Source organism: Ursus maritimus, unplaced genomic scaffold, assembly GCF_017311325.1.
Source record: "Ursus maritimus isolate PB19 unplaced genomic scaffold, ASM1731132v1 scaffold_35, whole genome shotgun sequence".
Lineage (NCBI taxonomy): Eukaryota > Metazoa > Chordata > Mammalia > Carnivora > Ursidae > Ursus > Ursus maritimus.
The window spans coordinates 5511829-5534282 of record NW_024426119.1 but is presented as its reverse complement, the minus strand read 5'-3'; the positions used below and the strand labels follow the sequence as shown (position 1 = coordinate 5534282).

Genomic DNA, 22454 nt, shown 5'->3' with positions numbered 1-22454 from the left:
ACTTTAGAGTCTAACAATACCTAAATACTTGTAGTTCCCTACATATTTCATGCTATGACATACCTTTGAGACTTTGTTCATGGTAGTACCTTGTACTTAGTGTCTTGCAACACCCTTCCTATTTTTTTGAACACTGAGTAACTCAATCCTCCTAACACTGCATGAATTCTGAGGCTCCTTATAAAAAGCTTTGCAGATTCATCTGGATCTTTTGAGATACTCACTCACTGGTAGTATCCAGCCAGGCTCCATACTGTGAGAAGCCCAAGGACATGGACAGACGAATTATAGAAAAATCAAGTTAACAGTCCTAGCTGACCTCCTAGATACTGACCAAGATCAACTGCCAGCCGTGAGCCATCTTGGATAACCAGTCCTGTTGAGCCTGAAGGTGATTCCACTCCTGGCCATCATCCGACTGCAATCACATAGGAGACCCGCCCCAAAGAGAACTTCCCAGGTGAGCCAAATAAACATATGGTAACATGAAATATAATAATAAATTGCTATATTAGCCAGTGAGTTTTAAGGAGGTTTGTTATTTAGCAATTGATAACCAGAGCAATCTCCTGAAATAGACACTCAATAGTTAGTGGTTCAGCTGAAAAGGAAACTGATGCCTCATATACTTGCATTGGGGTGGCTTACATTTTTGAGTTTCCCGTAATTTATAAATGTAGTTTACCTCTAGAGAAGGTAACTCACGCACAAACTCCATGTCTGTGAGAATGTATACTGAATATATGGACAATTTGTCTTTCAGTGACTCCTTAGATCATCACGTTCCTTGAGAATGACAAGCTAGACACCATGTAAAAGTCATACACCTCTGCTTCCCAGTTTGGAGAATTAAATGGATTTTATCCACATGTGAGACAATTGAAGTCCAGGACAATTGTTATTTTCTTATCTCTTTTCATGGTCAATTCTAAAACAGAAATGTTCCTTCCCAGTGTTGGGGTCCCAGTCAGCTTTATACCTCATATCCTGAAGTGTCTGCTTAGAAGACCAGAGAAGGCAAATGGCAAACTGGAGATAGAAAGAGATATCCTTAAATTGTTTGGCTTTACTTTCAAAAAAATGATTTGGAAAATGCTAAGTATTAACTTCAGTAAGAATGAGCATGCCCACCATAAAGGCAAATGGTTTGTAAAAAGGAGTCCTTTATCTACCAACATCGTAGGACCATCAGTAAAACACGTAACTGCAGCTGGGCTGTGAATAAAGTTGAGGTGGTATGAATGTGACATTCTCCACATAGCTGAAACACAAAGCTTGGCCTGGATTCTGAGGTTTGGTGTGCTAAATATCTTCTTCCATTTGCCCCTTCAGGTTCACTTCTTTCTACCCTGCTACAAACCCAGGGCGATTCCATCAGGGGGTTCCACTGACACCTGACTTCCCACTGGTTCAGACAATGGAAGGCTCTAGCAAGAGGGTAAGAAGTAGAAGGAAAGTGAAGTCGGAGTATTAATTCTCCAGCTCCCCTTTTGATGGAGCTTCGTTGCTGTCATTTGGCTGCTCCCACTCCTGAAGACCACAGCTCCTGTTGGGTAGCCTTACACATAGAGTTCTTTCTGTCTTGGTTCCAACAACCAGTCCTTTCCTTGCTCCTTCAGATCCAAGGGTATTACTACCTCCATCCCTGGTTGCTTTCCCTAAATCCTGCTCACACTTGTATTAAACTCTTTAAATAACCCAAATTGAACACATTGAACCCTGACTGCTATAGATGGTGTATGCCGATGTGGCATTCTGTCCCTATCTCCCATCCCCCCACGACCAAACCTATTTTCTATGCATGTGGTTGAGAGGACCAGGAAGGAGGAGACATGGAGTTTCCTGCCACAGCTTTTGGCGTAGGTCTTTGAGAATCCCCTACTTGAGGATGACACAGGTGGGTTACTGAGGGGTAACCAGACCTCCCATTTTAGCCAACAGACCACAGCATCTAGGTCTTCTGCTCATGCACACTCTACAGTTTGGTGCTATTCCTCCCCTTGCCAAATGGGGACTGGATGAAGTGTGAACCCAGCTGCATGTAACCAGCAAATCAAAAACCAGGTCACTAGATCTGAAGAAGCAGGGGAGTGAAGGAGGATCTAAGACATAGAGCCAAAACAGAGAAATAAGGGGACTTAATAGATAAGGCACATTCCAGTAGGTGGAAGGGAATTGAGCTAGGAAAGTTCCTTGGCATTTTTTTCTATTGTTCCTGGATTTATTATGTGGATGTAGCATATTTAATGGGGCTAAAGAGACTGGACATTGTTTTCCCAGAATTTTCCAATTTCCTCCTTCTTTTCAAACCCAAGAGATTTCTCTCAAGACTCCCTTTAGTGGTTTCGGACTGACTTCCAGGGAGCCCTGGTTCCATAGAGATACCACAGAAGCCTCTTTGAGGGTGAAGGATCTCAGCAGGTGGGACTCCCAAGTCAGTGGCTGCCCCCAGTCCTGACCACTCAAATTAGTTCTTTATTTATCTTCCAAATTGGGTTCTATATAGCATTTCATTTTTCAAAGGTGGGAGGGGGAGGATTCTGCTACTTGAAAAAGAAAGAAAAGTGAGGACCATTGCTCCTCTCTCCTCTTTTGAAGTCTCCTTAGGGTTTGCTGGTTCCGAGGGCTAAGGACAATCTCATGATCCTTTTTTTCCTTATTTCAGAGCCTCTCACAGCCAGAGGCGGAGCTGCAAATACTCAGAAGCTGAGCATCTCCGAGTTGAAGCAACCCTGTGGTCATCTGTCATCTACGTTGTCACAGTATTCCTCACAGCAGGACAACCAGCCTGTGTTCGAACACCTCTAAGGACAGGTAGTTCTCCCACGCCAGCAACCCACCTTTCATTCAACAGCTCGAATGAGTAAAATGCCCGCAGTTAGATGGTTCCAGATTATACCTCTGTATGATTTGGGTCATTTTGCCTTCTAGCCATATACAAATACAAAGTAAGTCTATGGACAATGCTTCCAATAATTAACTAAAGCTATTAAAGAGTAAGTCTTTCCTCCTACCTAAAATTTCCAGTTAAGTTCTTCACTATCCTCACATGAGTCCTTGTTTATCCATATCCGCTTTAAGAAGGCCCAAACTGGAATAATTTAGATGTGCTGTGACCAACTAGAACTAACCTGGATACCACACTAATTTTAAAAGAGCCTAAAATACCTTGGTTTTAGCAGCCACATCACACTTAGAGTTCATTCACAGTTTGTGGGAAATAAACACCAAAGTCTGCTTTAAAGCCATATACCTCTTGTCCTTAGCCAAAATTTGGGGGGGGGGGGCTAAATGTAGAATTCCATTTATCCATATTCTAGTCATTCTACCAGTTTCAGTCCATCACCATAGCTTATTGTAATCTTTTTTTTAAAGTTTTGATTCCATTATTCAACAGATTCAACATAGTTTTGTGACATACCCATAATTAATGAATAATAAAGTGAATTTATAGCACATGCTTCAACTAACATCCAGGTCATGAAGTTTCCAATCACTGCCATAGTGTATCTATGTAAGAGGTTAAGCAAATATATTAGAAAATGACCATTAATTGTTGAAGGGGAATGAACAAATGAACTTTAAAATTAAATAAGACCCAATTACAGCATGACACCCACAGGGAACATTATCAGGTCTTCTTTAAAGGAGATAAAGAGTTGGGGAGCTTTAGCCAAGGAGCCGAACCCGCTGTAAGGAACAGACAAAAGCATGAGAAGAACTGTTATTCCCAGGCCTGTGGTCCATGACAGCTTCCGGTCAAACAGCAGAGAATGCTGCCTTGATCCTTTCTAATCAATCCACTGAGGCTCCGGAGAATAGAAAGACGGCATCAAGCTGATGGACCTGGCACTAGGTGAGAGTAGGGGGAAGCAAGGTGACTCTTGTCTAGAACCCTCTAATAAGCTGATTTTTGAGTCACTAAAAGAAGTGATGACCTCTAAGATCCTTGTAGCCCTGGATTTGAGGATTAGATGAAGGAAAAAATAGACGAAACGGATTGGACTACATATGTGAAAGATAAAAGAGAAAGAAACGGATAATGGAAACTTGACTGGGTGTGTAGCTCCCTGTGTTTTTCCTCTAACTGGGTTTCTCCTTAAAAATATGGCTGGAAGTACATTATAGGGATGGGAGAAAGCCTTTGGCAAAATTCAACATTTTTTCATGAAAAAAAAAACTTTTAACAAATTAGGTATAGAAAGAATGTACCTCAACATAATAAAAGTTATATATGACAATCCCACAGTTAACATCATACTCAATGTGAAATGAGTAGGCACTCAAAGAATAAAGTGAAACTGGTGTTGTGTGTGATGGTTTAGGTGTAGGAACCAAATTGCCTGTGCTTGAATCCTCTTCCATGACGTTATTAGCATGACCTTGGAAAATGTTCTTAAGTTCTCTGATTGTGACCCTTGTCTTTCAAATGATGGTAATTATTGTATCCACCTCACAGGTTTTTTTGTGAGGATTAAATGCAGTAATAATCCAAAAGTGCATACACCAATGTCTAGTGCTTAATGAGCTTTCAAGAAATTAGCTGTTGTTAATTATGGTAAAGCACCAGGTGCTAGAAAAGATTTTGAAAACCCAATCTTCGATTCAAATTCCTTTCAAAGGAAGCCATGGATAAGGTGGATGGAGAGAAGATGATATGAATAAATGGGGAAACTCGCTCTCTTCGGACTCTACCAATTGTCTCCATCGGGGCATTTGAAGGTTGCTCAAGAAACCAGAATGCATGGTAGTTTGAGGAGAGATGTTGGGTGTTACTGACATGGTAAGGTCCTGAGGAGACCTCAACTTCAGAAAGATGAATTAGATGAGGGACACCATCTTCTACCAACAAGGTAATAAGCAGTGCTCTTGCAGCCCTAGTTAACTCTCTTCCTTGGGTATTTTTCCTTCATGGTGTTTGCCAACAATTAACAGTTGGCAGAGGTTGTCCTAGGGTTTGAGGTGAGGCTGTGACATAAATGAGCTGCTATTTGGTTTTCTTAGAGAGTTTATAAATGTTACTCTTTACATTGAGAGACCTTTTGGGGATGACCTTTGTGTTATTGAAGACAGTCCCACTATTGGTTCTCCATACTCTTCCTTTGTACATACCGATCCTTTGTATCTTCTAATGGAGGTGGCAATTTCCTAAGACACGGTGGGAGGGAGTCCTGGCCTGCAGGTTAGGAGACCTGGGTTCCATTCTGGCTACTTGTATAGCTTTGAAGTCATTTATTTTCTCTAGGTCTCAATTTCCACATGTGTCCGATATGGAATAAGATTAGAAAGCACCCATGGTGCTTTCAGCTGTGATATTCTACCCACTCTTTGTGTAAAATACCCCAATGTCTGGGGTGCCCAGTCATTATTAATTTATTCCATCTATTAGTTATCCCTTGATTATATATTTAGTATTTTCCTTTTCAATATTTTTAAGTTCGTTACACACAAAACACAAAAAATTACAGATTTTCATACATCTGCCATGTAGATCTCACAGATGTTACTATTTTGCTGTATTTGATTCAGATTGGTTCTTTAAAAAGAAATGAGACATTAGAGATAATAAACCCCCATTTCTTCTCTCCCAAGAAATAAGCACTATCCTTAAATTAGTAATTATTCTCAGTATATAGTATTGTTTTTAAATTTTAAAGTGTACATATATAATATGCTATAAATTTCCTCATTTTTGCTGAACTTTATATTTTCCAGATTTATTCACATTACCACCTATGGGATTATTCATTCATTCATTTTAACAGTGGCTTAGTATTCCAGTGTATGAATATACCACAGTTTATCCATTCCCCATTGATGGCCTTTTAGACGGTTTCCAACATTTTGCTATTAAAAATAACATTGCAACAACCAACTATGTAGAGCTCTCCTTGAGCACATGTGTGAGAGTTTCCCTAGGGTAATTACTTAGAAGCAAAATTACTTGGTGGCTGGGTATGTTTATTTTCAGTTTTTCTAGATAATGTGAAATAGCTCTCCAAAGTGCTTGTAGATATTTACACTCTCAGCAGTACTAAATGACATATTGTTTTCCCATATCCTTGCCAGCATGTGTGTTGTAAGACTTTTAAATTTTTTCCAATCGATGGGTATGAAATAATATTTTCTTGATGTTTTCATATATTTATTGGCTATTCAGATTTCTTTGTAATTTTCCTGTTCCTATCCTTTGCCCATATTTTTTTGTTTGTTTTGTGTGTATGTGTGTGTTTGTTATTGACCTGAAAGATATCTTTGTATATTTTGGATACTAATTCTTTTTTTATTATTATTTTAAGAGTTAGAAATATCCTCTCCTAATTTGTAGCTCATCTTCTAATTGTTACGTTGGTTTTTTCACCAAAAATTTTTCCAGTTTTTTGTAGCTAAATTTATTAATTTTTTTAAATTTTTTTATGCCTTTTTGCCTTGTTCAAGAAAACCTTCCTTATGCCAATATTATAAACATATGCCATATATTCTCACAAATGTTTTACAACATTGCTTTGTTTCAATAGCTAGGCTTTTAATCCATATGGGATTCAGTTTTGCATAGAAGACTAATTTTAATTTATTTATTCTACATGAATAGCTAGTTGTCCTGGCATCATTTGTTAAATATCTTGTCCTTTCTCCATTGACTGGTATTGCCACTACTCTCATTCACAAAGTTTCTACATAGGTGCGGGTCTATTCCATTGCTGGGCTGGACTAGTCCCACTTTAATTACTGTAGCTTTAGGGCAATTCTTGATACCTAGTATGGTAAGAATTGTTTTTATTCTTTTTCTTCATGGCTATACTTTACCCTCCACTCATTCCTGTGAGTTTTACAATCTGTTCACTCCCACCAAAAAAAAAAAAAGTGTCTAGTATTTGGAATGGCATTGAATTTATAGGTACATTTGAGCAGAATTATTATAATGCTATTGAAACGTCCCATATCTCTTTATTCAGATCTTTTTTTCTTGTTTGTAAAATATTTTATAGTGCTTTCCAAAAAGTTTTGTCCATCTTTTGTTAATATATTCCTGTTTACCTTATAATTTTCGTTGCTGTTGTGCATAGGATCTTTATCTAAAATTATACTTTCTAATTTTTTTCAAAAACGAGAAAGTCCATTTTGTGGCCCCTGGAGTAGAAAAATGTTAATGATTTTTTTGTGTATTGATTTTTAGCTTGCAAACTTGTTCTCTGTTCATGCAAATATTTTTGTCTGTAGAGTCTCTTGAAATGTGAATCTCTTGAATTTTCTATGTAGGAAATCGTATCTGCTGATAATGAAAACATTGTTTTTTCCTTTCCATATCTTGTACTTTTTACCTTTTTTCCTTGTCTTATGCTAGCTGGGATCTCGAATACGACATTGAGTGGAGGGGATGAGTGGGGGATACTGGTCAATTTCCTGGTTCCAGAAGACCCTCTTGAATATTGTTTCATCCTTAAGTCTGTGATTCAGGCAGGTTCTTGATTGGGATTCCCTTTAAAACAATATAAGCCTGGAGAGTCCCTTTTCCTCTTCTCTCTCAACAGTTATTCATGGTGGTGGGTGAGTACTGATTAGACATACATTGGACACTTCGAGTTGTGGAATTATTGATGAGCTAAGCGATCAGTTGTTTGGTTTTTCTGCTTGTGATTTGGGATAATAAATATTGGGCCAGATGAAACCTACACTGGTGAATTTCCTTACAACAGAGAAGTCACTTTTCTGGATGATGTAGCTGCAGAAGAATGTAGGTCATGAGCCGAATGCTCGGTTTTGTCTCCAGGGTCTGACTACACCTCTAGATGGAACGTGAAGGTGGTTGTAATGTGGAGGGCTCAGCCTGGTAGAGGACTGGCTTCCTTGGGCCCACCCAGGCCACCAGCCTTCAGTTATTTTGGAGAAAAAATTTCAGGGAGTTTTAGATTATGATTATTTTTATACTGTATGTTGAATGATGGAGCTAGGGAGTAAACTCATATTATGAAAGATCCAGCATCTTTAGCAATGAGTGCAGGAAAGAGAACATCTTGATTACACATGAACATAAATCCAACATGTGTTTAATTCCTGAACCTAACTGCCTGGCAGAAGAACTTTGGACTGGGGCTAATGGTGCAGCAAAGTAATTTTCTACACTAGAAACTCAAAAATCATAACAGGGTGTAATAGTAAAGTCAGGAGGATAAAGAGCCACCATGGCAGACCTGAAGAGAAGAAGTTCATTATAGAACAATCTCACCTGTAATCCAGTCTTCTGGGGTTGGCTCCATGGATGGTGTTTTAAGGGCTTTACAGTGAAGTGCACTGAAATTACCAGAAGAAAGTTTAGGCCAATGGATTCCCAAGGGCACAAGTCTTTCAAGGGATGGGGCACGTGATTCCCCCACAGAATAAATACCAAGAATGCTAATGCTTTTATTATGTTAAGATTCTCTTAATAACTAGTTGTACTGGGGAGCCACTTGTAGAGGAAGGAAGGGAGGGAGGGAGGTTGTGAGGAGGGAAGGAGGGAAGGAGAGAGATCGGGAAGGAGGGAGGGAAGGAAGGAAAAAAGCGATGAACAGCATGGTTTGCAAAAAATCATCACCAGTCATCTAAAGAAGAAGTAGAAACTGTTGTCGATTTTGTGTCAGTCCTCACCTAATCCTTTGGGGTGAAGGTCTTACCTAAGTACTGTGTGGCCCAGGCTCAGTGGTGACATAGGGGGCTTAATAGCCACGCTTTCTCTTTAGCTAGAATGACCCTGTGTGCTGGTTTGCCCGTAATGGACTTGGCTCATGCATTTTTGTGGGCATATTAGTTAGTGTTGTAACTCTTCACTCTAAGCAGTAGTCCTAGTTATACTCTAAGCGATGGGTGCATCCCATGGAGACCTTGCCCAAACCTCTCTTGTAGATATGTTTTGTGTCACTTACCTGACTCCCTGCTGAAGAGTGACCTCTTTAAGGCTAGAGACTACACATCACTCATCTTCGCGTGCCCAGTTTTTATCACTGTGTCTGACAGTTAGGAGGTGCTCTGTATTTCAACAATGGACGGATAAAATGCTACATTAAGGAGTCCTTCTGTAAGTATTCGAATTAATGAAAGTACCTTTGGGAGGTGATATTTTGTGTCATTTATGAGCACTTGAATGAAGTGCTTAAAACTAGATCAGAGGATGGACCTCCCCACCCCTTACCCAGGAGGAGGAGTGTGGGAACTACATGGGCAAGTACTTCAAAAAGCTGATGTGTACGATCAGAGGCAAACTCTGTACGCTTCTCAGCTTGGCATCAGTTCTGACTTTGAGCCTATCTTCTTCTTGATGGTAAAAAAAAAAAAAATGCCGTAGTAAAAATGATTCAAACAGCACTTTGAGATCTTAAAGAGAGCTCTACAGTTCTTATGGGGTCCCAGCTCTAAGCCGTGCAGTCATTCCCTGTGCAGTCAGCGAGAGCAGCTTGGGAAGGGCACAGTCCTCTCTACACTCTGCAGACAGAATCACAGATCTGTAGCTGGAAGTGGTCTTGCACTGTCTAGTTCCAATCTCTCATCCCAGATCTGAGAAAACTGGCTCAGGCAGGCTGAGCAATTGGCGAAGCCCACAGAGCTGGTTCGTGAAAGGAGCCAGTTCAGGTAAAGAAGAACTCCCCCTCGAGTTCCTCCTGTCCTCAAATATCATTGTAAAATCTAATTTACATCTCTTTTTCGAGTATCCTGATTTCAACCCCTTTCCTGCTTTCCAAGACCTCCGGGGATTAGGCTCTGCCAGTTGGCAAAGTCCTGCCTTGATCAGCAGAGCTCAAATTTGCACCAAGTGAGAATTCAGGCTCCCAATGGCAGAGGAAAATGTTGCAGACCAATGTCCAAATAATTTTGGAAGCACTGAGTGGCTCGGGACCCTGCTGACTCTCCCGAGGGCAGGTTTCTTGTCCTGTACAACAACAAAGAGAAGAGTGAAGCGAGGCGTCAGACTCATTTGAGGGTATAGGAGGGCGAGTCATTCCCACAGGGCGGGGGAAGGAGGATTGTGTTTCCACACACACATGAAATTGACAGTAGTACTCCCGTGCGGCTCTTGAGGTGAAGGCCGACACTTTCTTTTTGTGTGTAACCCCAGCACAGAAACCGACGGGAACACATGTTCCATCCATGAATTCTGAAGTTTGGCAGCTAATAAAGGGTCCTGAGACATGGCATAAATGAAGGCAGATCATCTTGGCTGCCCATGCCGTCATGCGGATGGAAAAATGTGCTGGGTAGAAGTAAACAGCCTGCAGGACACAGGGCTGGCTCAGGAGGGTGGTCTCCAGGGTGGGTCGGGAAGCTGGCCTCCCCTCCTGTCTCCCTCAGACCTGTCTTTATTAACGACCTCAGGGAGTGAGCAAGGGCTTGAAGATGAAATTCACAGATGATGGGGAATGGAGAAATGTGACAAACACCAGCATAAGCGAAAGGACAACCTAAAGGAATTAGGAAAATGGGAAAGGCCAGGGACAAAATGCGGATCACCATGGAAAAATGCAGATGGACACATCTGAGGCGAAATGATCCACAAACCAGATATTCATGGGGCAGAAAAATTTTAAAGCACATTAAGAATAGAAACATCTGCTATAAAAGGGTTGCTTCTGACAGTTACAGAGACCGAGGTGGAGTGTGCAGGCAGGGAGGGAGGGGGCTGGGAAGGTGGGGGCCCTTAGAGGAGGCCTCCTTACAGCTGTGAAGTGACCTCACTCTAGGGCCTGCTGCATCTTGCTCCTCACCTAACACCTGCGTGGCCTGTTCCGATGCCCCCAGGGGTCGGCTGGGGTGCAGTGCATGTCTTGTTGGTGCGGGGAGATGTGGGTTGGGAGTAAGCAGATAACACTCCAACCTCCAGACATCGGCTTTGGAGTGAGTTTTCCAGACTGTATTCTTTTATTCACTCTTATTTTTATTAGCTTTTTCTTTCTTTTTGTAAAATAGATTTCCTCTATCGAAGAACATCTATTCTTTTTTGTTTTACTTGAGGTAAAATTGGCATATATCATTATATTAGTTTCAGGTGTACAACACGATGATTCAATATTTGCCTACACTACAAGTAATCACCACAATAAGTCTGGTTACCATCCTTCACCATACAACCAAGCCTCTTTATTGTTTTCACCCACCCTCAACCCCCTTCCTGTCTGATAACCACCAATCAGTTCTCTGTATCTATAAGTTTTGTCGTGTTTTCTTGTTTGTTTCTTTGGGGGTTTTATTAGATTCCACATATAAGTGAAATCAAACAGTATTTACTTTCACTGTCTCGCTTATTTCACTTAGCATAATGACCCCAAGGTCTATCTGCATTGTCACAATGACAAGATTTTCTCCTTTTTATGGCCGAGTAGTATTCCATGTTTACATATACCACATCTTCTTTATCCATCTATCTATTGATGGACACATATGTCATTTTTATATCTTGGCTATTGTAAATAATGCTGCAAAGAACATAGGGGTGCGTATATCTTTTCAAATCAGCGTTTTTACATTCTCCGGATAAGTAGCCACAAGTGGAATTGCTATGGAAGTTCTATTTTTAATTTTCTGATAAAGGTCCATCCTGTTTTCCACAGTGGTTGCACCAATTAACATTCCCACCAACAGTGTAAAAGTACTCCCTTTTCTCTACAATCTCTCTAACACTTATCTCTTGTCTTTTTAAAATAGCCGCTCTGACAGTTATGCGATAACTCGCGGTGGTTTTGATTGGCATTTCCCTCATTATGAATGATGTTGAACATCTTTTCATGTGTCTGTTGACCATCTGTCTGTCTTTTTTGGAAAAATGTCTGTGCAGATCCTCTGCCCATTTTTTAATCAGATTGTTTGGCTTTTGTTATTAGATTATGAGTTCCTTATGTATTTTAGATATTAGCTCCTTATCAGATATATGATTTGCAAATATCTTCTCCCATTCAGAAAGTCGCCTTTGTATTTTGTGGAGTCTTTCCTTGACTGTGTGCAGAAGTGTTTTATTTTGATGTAGTCCTGTTCGTTTATTTTTGCTTTCATTGCCACTGCCTTTGGAGTCAGATCAAAAAAAAAAAAAATCCAATAGTGATGTCAAGGAGCTTACTGCCTATGATTTCTTCAGACTATTCTTTAAAAAAAAAAAGGAGTGAAAAATATTTCCATCATAGAACAAACATGTCCTATTTATGTCATGCAGAATAATAAATTTGGGATAATTTTGTCTTTGTTATTTCGCTTTGAGAAATTTGTTACCAAAATTCTCTCTTTTACCCTCACTTGTAAAATTTCAACAATTACAAACTGATGATGACCAGAGATTCTCACATTTTCCAAAACAGCCAGCATGTTTATAACTTTGGAAATTGCTCTGTTTTGGAAAGTCCTGCCTGAGACCCCACTGAAGTGCTCTGTATTGATGGGGCCTTCAGCCTGAGGAATTCTGAAGAAAACCAGAGCCCTCCACTCCTCTCCTATTATAGTGGAGTCAGAGGTCCCTGGCATGGGACTACTTTCCCTGAAAGTTTGTCATCTTGTTTTGAGCAGCTCTTCAGTTTAAGAAAGCGAGGCCAGCAACGAAGGTCTCATGACTGCTGATCAAAGTCACTAAAGAAAGTGTGGGTTCCTGGGAACTTCTGTTATCCCTGCAATATTCTCCAGAGGAATTATTCCAAACGTATAAACTGAAATGGCATATTTAACCCTGCATAATTGAAGAACGCACCTCTCACTGCAACAGGAAACCGCTTAATAGGATGTTGGGGTTTTGTTTCCAGATCTTTCCATCTTCCTTTAATCACAGTAATTCCTGACAGGGCAGCAGATCAGAATCACCTGGGGAGCTCTTTGATGACTGGGACTTGGCACCGCCCAGAGCAGGGTTGGGGGGAGTGAGGCGGGGCCTGGTGGTCCAGGATGTGGTGGAGAAGAGAGACGGAGGCCGAGTTGCTGTGTGCAGCTGAACCTTCCCAAAGCTACTCCACCTCCCCATTCATGACTTGACCGGGGCTAAAGAACACCTAAGCTAATTAACTCCCGGTGAGTCGTCGGATGGTGCAGCTGGAGATGCAGTTTGGGGAGCCTGGCTTTAGGACTCCCTTCTGAGGCACAGCGTCAGTCGGTGACCATGGGTTCAGGAGCCAGAGGAGCGTGGAGTCACGTGGCTCAGCTTCCTGCCTCTCATCCCCACCCTCTCATGATAACCCTGGAAAGCCCATTCCTGGGCGGTGGCTGGGCTGGCCCAGGCTGGGTTGAACGGAGTCTGGAGGAGGGAGAGAAGGTGAGGGTTTATCTCCAAGAAGTCAAAATCTGTTGTCAATTCCAAGGGGCCAAGAAACAAGAGGCAAAACAACAGGGTCCGAGCAAGGGAAAACACAAGCAGTTGATGTGGGAATGAAGAAAGATAGAGAGGGACTTGTCCTCAGGAGTGAAGGCAAGCCTAAAGCTCGGTTTGTGTTCTCTACGGAGTGGATGGGGAACAGCTGTTGGCCTGGAGAGATTGGATGCGCACGTCTCGTGTAGAAGTTCAGCGTTAGGACGACTGCAGCTGACTGCATCTTGGCTGAAAGCCCACTTCTGCTTCTGCAGGTCCCACTAAGTATGGCCTGATAGAAAGCCCTGGACCCCCGCGGGGAAAGAAGCGGGAGCAAGGTCAGTCCCAGGTAGCCCAGTATCCGTGGAGTGGCCCCTGAAGTGTCAGAGTTTACACCTCAGGACCAGTTTACTTGTGTTTCTTCTGTCAAAGTTAAAAGCACTAATGATGGCTCTTGACAGACTTACATGATTCTGTTTTTTCTCCAGGGAAGAGGTAACCCTGAGGACCAGCCTCTGCCATCAACTTGTCTTACTCCCAACAGAACACCTGTGGCTACCCTGATATTTTATTTATATTTGTTCACTGTGTCTTCCTCACCCTGTCAGGTTACCTTCATCAAAGAGGAATTGCGAGTCTTTCCCACTGTGTTCTCTTGACATAAGTCCGATAAATGGTTTGATGCCTCGTACGTTCAGAGCAGACGCTGCTTTACCACAGTCTGAGTTCGGGGTACTTTCCTCTGACTAAAAGCAGCTTACAAAATGGACACATGAGGCACTTCCTTAGGATTTTAGTCTGCTTTCTTCTCTTTGGCTCCGTACATATTAATTTATGGTTTTTGTAAGGATCCAAGAGACCGTCTGGTGATGACCTTTTTCCCTAGATAACAATGAGCTAGTGGAGGTGTTTCTTCCTGAGAGTCTGTGGAACAAGGGCCGTGCTGACAGCCACATCCTCACTTCCTTCGCAGGGTGAATGTCTACCCCGCTGAGAGGCCCCAAGCATGGTGTCTGAGTGCAGACTTGTAGTCTCGGGACAGGCTCTGCTTCTTACAGTGTGACCACTGACCCCCGCCTCCAGTTCTCTCACCTGGAGCACAGGATGATAACAACCAACAATACCTACTTCTCGGACAGGTGCTGGAGACGACGTGAGTTAGTCTGTGTGAGGTGCTGTGCCCCAGAAAGCACTGTGCTTCCACTCACCCTCATCATTATTAGTGTGGGAGCAGCCGACATACGGGCTGTCTCATCAAAGTCATTATGGTACTTGTGACTCCTAGGTATTGAAAAGATTTTCATGACGCCCTACATGGTCATTAATGCACATTTGTTTCAGAGCCTCTGTGTCACTGAGTGAAAAATGGTGGAGCAGAGCAACTTTGGAGCTGCTCTCCCCAGGAAAGCTATTTAATGGCATTACCTTAAAAAACTCGTGGTGCTGCTTTTGCTTAGTAGAGGAAACCCTCTTCCAGTTACTATCCTACCTTAAGGACCCTTGTTCACACCCTTGTACAATACCCCTCCCCACACACCCTCAAATGTGGATAGGACATGAGACTTGCTTGTAGCCAGAATATAGCAAAAGTAAAGGAATTTTGCAGATGTAATTAAGCTCCCAAATCAGTTGACTTGAGTTCATCAAAAAGGAGAGCACCGGCGTGAGCCTGACTCAATCAGGGGAAAACCCGTCAAAGAGACGTTGAAGCCCTCCCTCAGATGAGAGACTCATTACAAGACTCTGGCCTTGAAGGCTACGAGTTTTCTAGCTGCAAAGAAATAAATTCTGCCGTCCCTCATTGCAGGCTAAGGAAGTATAGAAGTGGATCTCAGTCTAGTTGAGCGAGCCTCTGAGGAGCACGTAGCACAGCTGATTACCGTCTTGTGCGACTCTGCGCAGACGACGCAGCTTAGTCATGCCCAAACTCCTGATCCCTGGAAACTGTGACACAACAAGTGTGTGCTGTGTTAAGCCTCTACACTTGAAGAAATTTGTTAGGCACCAATAGAAACTAACACAGCTTCAATTAGGAAATGACTCTTTTCTCCCCCTACAGTGGCCTGCATCCTTCGTTTTGTTACACAGATAGAGAGATCATACCCAGACCAGAGCACAGCTGTGGGAGAAAATACTGAGAGAGAGCTGTATTGTCAAGCAAGACAAAAACTATTAAGTTAAAAAAGCAGAACAGGAAGTCAATGTGCTGAGGATTGTACTGTAGTAAGAGACCACTGTGGTAATAAGCAATTAAAAGTGCGTTTGAGAACGTAGCGAGAGAACTCTTGCAACTCAGTAAAAAAATATTTTTTAAATAGACATCTCTCCAAAGAAAATATACAAATGATCAACAATCATATGAAGAAACCCTCAACGTATTAGTAAAATGCCGATCAGAACTGCAGTGAAACACCACATACAGTCTAGGATGGCTGTAATAAAGATGGACAATAAGAAGTACGGTGAGAATATGGAGAACTAGAAACCCTTCTACATGGCTGGTGGGAATGTGAAATGGTGCAGTCACCTTGGGAAACAGTCTCTGTTTGAGGACAGGTCCTCAAAAAGTGAACATAGCATTATCTCCTGGCTTGGCAACTCCACTCCCACGTATACAGCCAAGAGAATTTAAAACGTGTGTCCACAAAAACGCTTGTACAGCTTTCGAAGCAGCATTATTCCTAGTAGCCAAAAAGAAGAAACAGTCCACCTGTCCATAGACTAATGGATGGATTAAAAGTGTGGTGTATTCATCAATGGAATATTATTCACTTATGAAAAAGAGGAGCGTCTGGGTGGTTCAGTCGGTTAAGCATCGATTCTTGATTTCAGCTCAGGTCATGATCTCAGGGTTGTGAGAGCCAGCCCTTCATTGGGCTCTGCACTGGGTGTGGAGCCTGCTTAGGATTCTCTCTCTCCTTCTCCCTCTGCCCCTGCATACCAACTGGTGCATATACTCTCTTGCTTGCTGTCTCTCTAAAAAATAATAATTATGAAGAGGAATGAAGTAGTGATTCATGCTACAATATAGATAAACCTTGAGATGTAAAAGGCTACAGATTATAGGATTTTATTTATTTATTTTTTATTAACATATGATGTATTATTTCAGGGGTACGGGTCTGTGGTTCATTAGTCTTACACAATATACAGCGCTCACCATAACACATACCCTCCCCAATGTCCATCACCCAGCCACCGCTGCCCCAACCCCCCTCCCCTCCAGCAACCCTCAGTTTGTATCCTGAGATTGAGTCTGTTATGGTTTGTCTCCCTCTCTGGTCTCATCTTATTTCATTTTTTTCCTCTCCTCCCCTATGATCCTCTGCCTTGTTTCTCAAATTCCATGTATCAGTGAGATCATATGATAATTGTCTTGCTCTGACTGACTTATTTCACTTAGCATAATACCCACTAGTTCCATCCATGTCATTGCAAATGGCAAGATTTCATTTTTGATGGCTGCATAATATTCCATTGTATGTATATATACCACATCTTCTTTATCTATTCATCTGTTGATGGACATCTGGGCTCTTTCCATAGTTTAGCTATTGTGGACATTGCTGCTATAAACGTTGGGGTGCAGGTATATAGGATTCTATTTAAACAAAATGTCCAGGGGCACCTGGGTGGCTCAGTTAGTTAAGCATCTGACTTTGGCTCAGGTCGTCATCTCAGAGTCCTGGGATTGAGCCCCACATCAGGCTCCTTGCTCAGCATGAAGTCTGCTTCTCCCTCTCCCTGTGCCCCTCCCCACCCCTACCCCCCCTACTTGTTCTCTCTCTCTCTCTCTCTAATAAAAATCTTAAAAAATAAATAAATAAATGTCCAGAAAAGACAACTCCATAGGAACAGAAAGTATATTAGTAGTTTGTGGGAATTGAGAGAAGGGAAGGATAAGGCATGACTGGTAATGGATATGAAGTTTCCTTTGTGGGTAATGAAAATTGACTTATAATTAGCAGTAGTGGCTGCACAACTTTATGAATATACTAAAAAACCACTGAATTGTACATATGAGAAGGACGGATTTCATAGCATATTAATCATATCTCAATACAATAAATAAATTTTGAGTACTACAGCATAAGACCTTCCAGACAAGGAGGTGATCAAGTCCATTGTGGATGGCCTGGAATACGAGCAATGAAAGATACCCAGAGAACAATTTGCAGAGGCTGCAAGAAGTTTACATTGAAACAGATTTGGTCATCCTGACCCAGTGTTTGTTCCCAAAACTTAGCAAGCTAGTACTGGACGGACCGCAGATCAGTGCTGGCCGGCCACGCCCATAGCAGCCTGTGATGGCCTCTGTCCCTCACTCCACCTGGGGATATGCTTCCTTCTTCTCTTCCCTTGTTTGCATTGATTACCACATCGTCAATGGCAGAATCTGTTTAGGCTTCAGATGTTCTGTGCGTGAGCTCCGAATCACAAATTAAGTATGTCTTGAGTTCACTGCACATTGATTAGAGAACCAGTGGGTATCTAAAAATTAAACACAAAGGAATTTGGGTATTAGGACATAAAAAATGAATCATCCATGGTCCATCCTGTCTCTCAGCGTTTGGGTTAGTTCGGGAGGTAGCTCGCAGACAACACTTACACAAGGCAGCATATCCCACACAGTGCTAAAGTTATTAATGTCACTCAGGGAAGCCATGGCAGCTAACAGGAGCCTTTCAACTAGACTGTGGTGCCAAGGGAAGTTCCTCTGAGGCAGAGATATTCAAGACACATCTGGAAAGCTGGATTTGATTTAGATAAGCAAAGAGAATGGAACAGAACTCTAAGTTGGGGAAATGGCAGGCATGAATGTGTGGAGGCCAGAATGTTCACAAGATGTCCTAGAGAGTGTGATCTGAGCAGCTTGCAAAGGAAGATTTGCTTTGGGAGGAATAACATAGAGGTTTGGAAAGACCTGGAAGGGGAAGAGAGAAGGGGGCACGGTGAGATGCAGGTTCTGTGACTTCTTTTGTAGGTTGGAACGCGATTGAAAATGCCCTAGGAGGTTCACCCCATTAGTTTGCTCTTCTCTCTCCCTACATGGAGGAAAAATGAATGTAGGGCTTCCAGAACCTTGGGATTAACTACATTTCACCAGAGAAGACTTCTCTGCATATATGGGGAAGAGAAAACCTCAGGCAGCACAAATACAGCACTGTCTCATGTTCATGATGACGTATGTTGAAAGCTTTCTCTGGAAAAGTCTTGGACTGTGGTGGTATTTGAGCCCAGTATTTATTCTATGATGCAATTGTCCTCACACAGGATGCTCTCGCTTACCAGCTTCATCCACAATGACGCCATGCACACATGTTGGTGTGGGTATATAGAACAGGTTTTCAGCCATGCTTGCTTACAACTGGCTGCCAGTCAGATCCGTGATCCACCCCATGCACAAGCAGCTTCCAAAGTCCCAGACAGAACAGCTTTGTACCTACTGCCTCACCTTGAAAGAGAAATGTACCTTTTATGGCCTTTCTTGACCTAAGTTCTTGGCAGTTTGGGGCCTTTTTCCTTGGAGACATGTCACATATGGCTGTGACCATTCGGGGGACTCTGCTTTTCCATTCCGATCCAGGAAGGGTGCCATAGAACACTGGGAGATTGAGTATGACTTCTCTAAGCACATGAGTTTGTGAATATTTCCTTCAAGTTAGAGATCTGTTGTTTACCGAAGAAACTTACCAATCCTTTAGCACAGGAAAATTCTTAATTTACAAAATTGCCTGTGGAAAATTGATGCTTTAAGCAAAGGATGAGGAAATGAGCTCTTTTCTCCTAATTTCTATCCTTGATTGCTTTATGATGGTGGGAGGGATGGGCAAAGGGCCACATGAGTTACTTTCTCCACAAAACAAGTTCTCTGAGCCCTAGAGATCGCGAGGTGGTGTCTCTGGACAGAGTATCTGGATTTCCATCCAGGCAAAAGTCAGCGCTCCAGGTGAATCATTCTCCTTACCACTTCACATGCCACGAATACTTCCGCCTCTACACCTGTACTCAGACTCCTCCTCTAATGAAAATACCCTCCCTCAGCCACATGTCGTCTTTCTTTCATGTTCCAAATCCTATGCCCTCCCTTTCATGAACAGTCACTGGTTATCTCAGCCCACAGGAATGCCTCTCATCTGACTCCTGCCACCTCATATGGCCCCGCCCCCAGATGCTCTCATGTTTGTATTTGTTGCTTCATTGACCATACAGTAACCATCCCTGGCACAGGATCTTTGTTGGATTGAATTGCAGAGATTAGAAGGAAGGTGAAAAACTGGGACTTGTAAGATTCACACATTTATTTTGCTTCTATGAAGAAATGTAAGTTATGCAGACTTTGCAGAAACTATTACCATTAGGAAAACATCACCAAATGGTTATCAAAGAGTGTTGCCTATAGCAACACATTCTAGTTTCGGAAGCAGGTTCTTTGCCCTGCCCAAACATCTCTCTTAGAAAAGCCAAAACTGGGGGCGCCTGGGTGGCTCAGTCGTTAAGCGTCTGCCTTTGTCTCAGGGCGTGATCCCAGGGTCCTGGGATCGAGCCCCGCATCGGGCTCCCTGCTCCACTAGGAGCCTGCTTCTTCCTCTCCCACTCCCCCTGCTTGTGTTCCCTCTCTCGCTGGCTGTCTCTATCTGTCAAAATCGAAGAAAGGAAGGAAGGAAGGAAGGAAGGAAGGAAGGAAGGAAGGAAGGAAGGAAGGAAGGAAGGAAGGAAGGCGGGCCAAAAATGGAGGGGCTGGAGCCAAGATTGGGCTGATTCAAAAATACTAAGTCACAGTGTCTAGAGGGAGCGATGGATAAGAACAGCAGTACCACCCAGGCTCTGGAGCCTGTGGCCAAAGGTGTGGCATCAGAGGGGCTCCCTGCTTTATGGTGACTTTTTGTTTGTAAAGGGCAGGGACCTGGGACTACTTTGCTCACCATTATTTCCCCACTAGGTAATAAAGGACCTGGCGCATATTTAGTGAATATTTCTTAAGTGAATCAAAAATGACAGAATGATCTATGAGAAAGGACCATGCTAATGCTAAGTTAAGGAAAGGTGGTAGCCCCCGGGGTGTCTCCGTGTATGCAAGTGTACTCTTGAATTGTGGCTTAAATAAGAGTGACCTTTCTGATCCATCCCAAAAGAAGAGCCCGGGTGACTATTTCAAGGTTTCCCTTGGGGAAATTTAGGTCTAGCATTTGCTCGGTCAATTAAGTGTCTATTCAGAACATCAACTGTTCAACCACTGCTTTTGTCTTAGCCCAGGAGACCCTGAGAACTCCAGTGAGCCCCAGAAGGCCTTTACCTTTCAACCTCAAAGAGAACTAAGAAAATGGTAGTTGATCTTGTAAGTCACGTGGACTTGTGGACCAATGCATATTAAAAAGCTGGCTTTTAGAGTGAGCCAAAAACAAATGATAGCTGCCCACATATCTCTGTCTCGATTGAGATTTAGGCTTTCTCTGCCATACCCTAGAATTTTACAGTTGGTATTCGTGTGCGTTATAGGGAATTGGGGGCTCAAGAATTCCCAAGGATTTCCGGTGACCCACTTTTACACAAATGTCTTTGTCGCTCACAGAAGGCATGCGTCCCTGAAGCTGGCTGGTGATCTCAGCAGCCAGGTCTCTCAGGAAATTCCAGGTTACCCACAGACATTTCAAGAGTCCTGGAAATTCTCTAACAGACTAACCCAAACACACACAGGGGCCGGATTTTAACACAGCCAGATTGACCCAGAAGTCACAGAGGTATTTACTCTGTTGGGCTCCTCTGTGGACAAGGGTTCCAGGAGGGGGGGACCTCATGCATTTTGGGGGCCTTTCCTTGGTGTTCAGCAGCTCTCTCTGAGGAAGACCTGTGTTTGCTTGGTGCTCTCCCTTTCTTCCAGGATCTCCAGAAAGTGTTTTTAGTTGCTATTTCCGAGCACATGGCAGGCAGCAAGAGCTGGCAAGACTGTCTTGGCTCTTCTGGCCACAACTCCTATGCTCCCTGACCCCAGCCTGAGTGCATACCTGGGGAGGAGGGTGTCTGGAAGGGTGGAGAGCGAGGGACAAGCTCCCATGCTGTTGGCTGCATCTCGAACCACAAGAAAACTTTCCACCACTTCCCATTATATCTGGCACAGAGCCATGCTGTAGGAAGACAGACTTTCTGTTCTGAGAAGAGGAAAGATGGGGTCTGGTGAGGAAGACCATGAGGCGGTTAAAGAGAAAAGGAGAGCAGGAAAGCAAGAAGAGAGAAAGGCAGAAAGGAAAGCAATCTGTGCTGGCCACGGACAGGCAAGGCCAAACATCTGGACAGGTCTCTGAACAGCATAGTGTGTATAATGAAGTTAGAGTTGTCTAGTTAATTATGAATCGTGTTCAGTCAATGTGTTTTGACTTACCTACACTATGATAGAAATTTCCTTTAAATTCCGTGTCATTCAAAATAACTTCAGTATTCATGAAGGGAAGGGTTATGGAGCTCAAGGTTGCTCGATTCGTTATTGAACAAAATCTGGATATTTTTCCAAGTAGCTCCATGATGCATTTCCCACTTCCCACCTCTAAAAATGATAAACACACATGTGAACACACTGCCTTGCAGGTACCCAGACTGACTGTGGGTTATGCTCATTTCTGATTACTTCTGCAAATTCGTGGCTTTCTCTTCTATTCCAGAAAACATGGGAATGCAAAGGGTGAGGATTACTGAATATAGGAATAACTTGCAATCCTCTCTGATTTTATTTTTCAAGAATCACCATTCACACGCCTGGGTGGTAAGATTATTAATCATTGAAATTATTTGCAGTGCACCTCAGGAAAGATTGAGACATGCAGCTCTGACTTAAGATCCGTAGCTCATGGAGTGGTTGGTCCTAGATGTTCGAAGCACCAAGATTATTGTCGTGTAGACACAGGGGACACAATGAGACACTTTTTTCCCATTCCCAACAGGAACTACAACATACATGAAGTGATGCCATCTTGAGAGTTAAACTTTAAGATAAAATCGTAATGGACCAAAGCAGATAGGAGCAAAATTCTGAGGCACTCTATGTCCTGAAAAAGAAAAGTGAGGAAAAGGATAGAGAAATATACAACGAAAGAGAGAGAAGAAGGGGACGCCAACGTACCAAACATTTCCCAGACAGAAGGGAAGGATAGTACTTGTGTACAATTATGCA

The 22454-nt window shown here is 42.6% G+C and overlaps 1 long non-coding RNA gene across 1 annotated transcript; it reads left to right on the top strand.

Annotated features, from left to right (window-relative positions):
• The first annotated feature begins 233 nt into the window (after nucleotides 1-233).
• On the top strand, nucleotides 234-3248 carry LOC121100234. Its single transcript, XR_005831991.1, has 3 exons — nucleotides 234-460; nucleotides 1333-1438; nucleotides 2666-3248. It is a non-coding gene; the product is annotated as an uncharacterized LOC121100234 (long non-coding RNA).
• Nucleotides 3249-22454: the final 19206 nt, after the last annotated feature.